Source organism: Chionomys nivalis, chromosome 18, assembly GCF_950005125.1.
Source record: "Chionomys nivalis chromosome 18, mChiNiv1.1, whole genome shotgun sequence".
Classification (NCBI taxonomy): domain Eukaryota; kingdom Metazoa; phylum Chordata; class Mammalia; order Rodentia; family Cricetidae; genus Chionomys; species Chionomys nivalis.
This window is the reverse complement of record NC_080103.1, coordinates 53862707-53868706: the sequence shown is the minus strand read 5'-3', so window position 1 is coordinate 53868706 and position 6000 is coordinate 53862707.

Below are 6000 nucleotides of genomic sequence, written 5' to 3'. Positions count from 1 at the left end.
ACAAAACCCACAGATGCCGCTGTTAACACCTTGAAAGCTATGCTATTGGAAGAAATGTTTGCCCTATGTTAGTACTCAGGAGAACTGATCAGTTGGATAAATGAAATAATTTAAATCATCCAAACTGTGTCTTAAAGGCAGTCTCATTATCAGGATGACAGGGTGTTTTGAGTAATTTCACCGTTGTGGGTTCAGACCTAAAGGTCTACATTGCTAGACATTATGAGCTTATGGGGCCACCACCATGATTCCTCACGTGCAGAAACATCTTTAGGTGGTGCAGAACTCTATTCCATATTATAATTGGATGTAATTGCTTCCTTCAAGACATTTTGTCCCTGGCAAAATGTGACTCCTTTTCTTAGATCCAGACTGACACAGAAGTTCTGAATAAGAATAAAAAAATCAAATATCAGTCTTTGAAACAAGAAAGAACTTTGCAGGCCTTCCCGGGTGTGACTGGGTGGGCTTCTCTAATCTAGACCTTTCTTCCCTTAAGGCCAAAGCTTAAAAACAGATGCTCAAATGCGGGCATCACCTGAGGAAGAAATATGGAGAAGAGTGAAGGGCTGGGATCCAACTGGTGACCCCTGAATTTGTGGTCGCTTGGATGTACTCTCACTAGGGCATGGTCACTTTGTCCTCAATTCATTGTGAGATCTTGGAAAAGCCTCATATTCGCAGCTCCTGAGCATCTTTATCTATATAAACAAGTATTTGGTTGAGAATCATTCACAATTATATCCAACAAATATTTACTGTGCACCTGGCACATTACAGATAATGATGTAGGTGTTGAGATTAAACTTATAAACAAAAAACCTTGCTCTTATGGATTCCAGAGTGGAAATCAAACAACAAACAGAACAAAGTACAAAGGTAAATAGCAAACATGATGGTGGATTCTGTGGGAACCTGTGAAACGATGAAGCTGAGGATTGAGAAGATGGCTCTGTGGTTAAGAATATTCGCTCTAAAGGCACCAGGACCTGACCTGCCTAGCAACCACATCGCAAGTTTAGTATGACTGAATGTCTATAGCCCAACACTGGGGGCAGTAACTGGCAGATCCTGAGATGTGGAGAGTAATAGTTACATACAGATGCGTTTACAAACACACTCACATAATTTTTTAAATCAAATGAATATTTAAAAAATAAACTTTGACTTCACACTCTTCTGGGTCACAGAAAAGACACAAAGTCAGGTGGCCGTGTTAGTTATAATAATGACAATGTCTTATTCAGTAACTACTGGATATAGGGGGAAGGGCTCTGCACAGATGACTGTTGAAAAGAGAGACTGAAGATATGACCGAGAAGTAGTAGGTGTGGGGGACTTAGCAGTCAAAGTTATTGTCTTAGCTAGGTTTTCTATTGCTGTGAAGAGACACCTTGACCACAACAACTCTTACAAAGGAAAACATCATTTGATTGCAATAACAGCTTGCAGTTCAGAAGTTTGGTTCACTATCATCATGGCAGGGAGCATGGTGGCATGCAGGCAGGTATGGTGTCAGAGAAGGAACTGCTACGTCTTGATTCTGCAGGAGACAGGAAGTTGTCTGTCTCACTGGGTGTAGCTTGAGCATAGGAGACCTCAAAGCCAGCCCCCACAATGACACATGTCCTCCAAAAAAGCCATACCTAATATAACAAGAACACACTTCCCATTAGTGCCACTCCCTTTGGGGACCATTTTCTTTCAAACCACCACAGTTTCAATGTTGGCTAATATAAATACGACTAAGCCAATGGTGTTCACTAGCTTCAGTCACAGAAGTGAGGACTCTTTTCTGCAGCAGACTGTGAGACCAAGGTTGTACCCTTTCCACTCAGAATGCTTTCTTGTTCAGATGTAAGAGAATCAAAAGTTCAAGGCTACAAGGAAATCCAGAAGAGGATGGGGAGAAACAGGAGGCAAATGCCCCTGACTTGTAGAGACCCATATATATCTCAAAGAGAGAGGGGAAGTCCTAATCATAAACATTTAAACAAGAAAAGTGGGGTAAAGGGTTGGGTTTTTCCTGATAATGTTTCAAGGTTCTGACAATTACTAGGGACAAGGCTTGGGCTGCTGTTAATCCCACCAGGCAAGAATAAAACCTCTACCACAATTTTAAGCCACATTTGAAGCAAGCTTTAATTAGACACTTGCCAGGATGATGGACTCTGGCCAGGTCCTTTCCAGGATTCCCAGAAAATTGTCGTGAGCTATATTGGCCATGTGCTTACAAAGGCAAACCAACAAGGCCATGTACTTCCCATCTTTGTCCAATCAGGGGCAAGCATACATCCTGATACTTACTGCTTACATACGTCCTGCCTAAGTGTGATCTAGTGTAGTTGGAGCAACCAAACTTGTTTAGGGAAGTGGAAACCTGTGCCTTGTTATCTACAGGAACAACAGCCTCCAGTATGTTAGGAAGTATCAGTCCTTGGCCGAGGGGTTTACAGGCATTTTTGTCTTACAGATCTTTTAGATACAGTAATTAAAACTTAAAAATATAACCTTGGTTCTCACATTGCTAGATGCCACCTCAGAGTATGGTCAGTTCTCACAGTACAGGGCTTCATTCTGAGATTCTGTGTGGGTGTCAGCCAGAGAGGACTTTTTCCTGTTAATTTTTTATCTTTTTATTTTTATTTTTTATTTTATTTTTTGGTTTACGAACTCAGTTCATCTCATAAATCCTGAAAATGTGGACATCTGGGGCTGTGGAGCTCTGATTTGTCCTGGTATGCTATACAGGGCAGGAACTGCATAAAGATGTTGACTATAAGATGCCTCTTTATGGGTCTCTGAGCCTAATTTTGTAATCATATTTTTATTTCCTTTCCTCTGAGGAGGAATTCCCCATTGTAAAATCATCAATAACAATAGAACCTAGAAGCCCCCATAACTAGGAGGAACCTTCCAGCTTAGATCTATTCTAGGAATAAAAATAACTGACCTGTAGAAAAGCCTATAAAAGCGTGGGAGAGGCTTGGACACGCCTGTCTGTAACACATCTGACCAGGGCCAGTCATTTACATGACAGGAAAAGCAGGCCACACCTACCCAGTCACTGCACTTTAGAACAGTGAAGGATTTTGCTAGAAGGTTTGTTTACTCTTCCCAACCTGACTGATTATAAAACCAGGTGTGTTGCCGTCTTTTAAAATGAGACTTTAGTTTTCAAACTCGTTTTTGGTTCACAGCAAAACTGAAAAGATGCCAATTTCCCATACATTCTTGGCCCTATGTGTGCACCCCTATGTTTCCACATGCCCCACCACGGTGGTACAGTCATTACAACTGATAAGTCTACACTGACACACCATTACCGTGCAAAGTCCACATTATATGTGAAGGTTTGTTCTTGGTGTCATACCATCTATGGGTTTGGACGATTGTATAATGCCAAGGAGACACCACTACAGGGTTACACAGAAATTTCACCTCCCTAAAAGTCCTCTGAGCTCCATTTATGGCTTTTCTTCCTCCTTATCTCTGTTAACCATTCATCTAGTTCCTCCTTAGTTTTGCTTTTCCAGCAGAGTGGGCTCTACACAGTTAGGATCATTCACTATGTTGTCCTTTGAGACAAGCTTCTTTCACTTGGTCATAGCCATTGTGCAATTTCCCACCACCAGGGAGGGGTTGGTGATTCCTTCCTCTTTAGTACAGAGATCTGGGAACTCTTACCTGGACACACCACAGCTCGCCCATTCATTTACTAGGAGACATCTTAGTCCTTTCCAAGACCGAGCAATTTTTTTTAATGACCCTTTATAGCTTGTGTTTTACCTTGCCATGAAGTCTGATCCATCTAAAATTTATATAGCTAATTCCATCTTCTGTGGATTAGTATTAACGTGGCATATCTTTCTTCATCCATTTAGTTGTTATAGCTATATGTCTTTATATTTTGTAGGTTTCTTGTAGATAATATACTTATGCCTTGTTTTGCTCCACCCTGATAATGTCTTTTAATAGTGCATTTAAATTGTTAATGATCAAAATAACTGTTAATACAGTTGGATCAGTAATTGTTGTTAGAAATGTTTTTTAACAACATGTAGTCTTTTAGTTTAATTAAAAATACAAAGAATAAGCTATATTTGAGTTTTATTTTTCCTTCTATTATAAATATATATGTTTATATATATCCAAGTTTCTAATTTATGCTACTTTTCTTTTTGTTAAACAACTTTAGAAATACTTCTTGCAAGCCATTTATAGTGGCAATAATTCCTCAACTTTTAGATTGAGAAATTTTGTTTCTGCTTCAGATTTGAAGAATTATATGATACAATACAGAATTGTAGTTGAATTTTTTCCTGTAAACTTTCAAGTGTTTGATTATTTTGAGCTCTAGGTTTTAAAGTCTCTATAAAGAAGATTAATATTAGTCTTACCCAGGTATCTACACAGGTAAGTGTCTTCCTCTGGCCTCCCTCAGAGTGTTTTCCAGAAAGTTAACTTAACTTTCTCTCCTCAAGTAGCATGTCTAAACATAATAATCTTTTGTTTTAGGTGGTGTGGTTTTTTGGATTTTTTTTTTTTAGTTTATGTGTATTTCCCCGGTTGGTTTGTGGGTGGGTTTTGTAGTTGTTTGTTTTGTTTTTGCATTCATCTTTTTGATCCTCTGAGATCCTCAAGGTCAGTTATAGGCAAAAGGAGACACATTCCTAGATGCTGCCGTCAGTGGACTTGAAGATGTGACCAAATCCCTCTCTTTAAAGAATACTTGCAGTTTGTATGCACAGAAACCTGCAGTGGAGTCAGGGCTCTTTAGAGTCTTGACTTCTAGCTCCATACCTGAAGGATTCTGGCTCTGCCAAAGGAACAAGCTGAGGATAGCGAGCCGCCAAACCCAAATAATTAGTTCAGGGTTAAAGAGAAGGTACCTGCTGGATTGATCTTTTATGTCCCTACTTTGTGAGCTGAGCTTTCTTTGCTCTAGGCAAAGCGGTGGCCACGTTATCAGCAGTGCAGAGAAATGAAGGCGAGGGATACCATTGGAGACATGGGATCACTCCTGGGCACCAGTGCAATTCACTGTGTGTCTGAACTGCTGTCAGAGGGATTACTATAACTTGTGGCCAAATGCTCTAAGTAATAAAAATAATTCTTAATTATTAAGAAGAGTGACTGATTGGCTAATAAATATGTGGGACATAGAAAATGATCACAATAATTAAGTAAAATAAAAAGTTCAGTTGTATTTTAGTACTTAGGAAGCTTATATTTATGTTTCTAAAATACATTCTATGATTTTATTTATACTTTGTGTTGTTTGGATTGTTTGTTTTAGTTTTTGGGTTTTTGTTTTGTTTTTGATGTTAGTTGAAGCCTGGAAACCAGATGAAAGGCTATTAACCATCCCACTAGTCAGATCCAGGGCTGGGCCAGTCTCTAGTTCTGACCAAGTTGCTGGTGATGGAGTGAGTACTAGTCACCGAATGTGCTTGCCTTCATGCACCTCTCCCTGATTCTCTTGTCAGGGCATAAAGAGGGAGGCCTAAAGCAGAGCAGTCTCTACTGTTGAGACAACAGATGCTGCACTGTCCTAGACAGAGAGTCAGAGAAGAGACTTAGGACAACCAAAGAGGTTTCACATGGGGTGAATTGCATTGGTAAGGCTTTGGTTGTCCTAATAATTTATCTGACATGAGGGAAAAGGTATTTATGGCTCTGGTGGTATTTGGCCTGTCGTAAGGAGAATATCACGGTGGCTGAAAGTAGAGACATTCAAGGATCTGCCCACAATGATCTATCAAAACGCCATCACCTACCAAAATGGCGCCAACATTTCTAAACCCATACAGTGACAGATATGCCCAGGATTTAACCAGTCAGTGAAAAGAAAAAGGCCAAAAATCAAGTATTAGTGTCTAAACATCACTGTTTGGTAGTCGTTGACGAGGATCCTGTTCCAGCCTCTCTGCAGAGGTTTTCAGTGACTCAGTAGAACCAGCGAGCCAGAGAGCAGAGCGAGCTGGCAGGAGCTCAGAA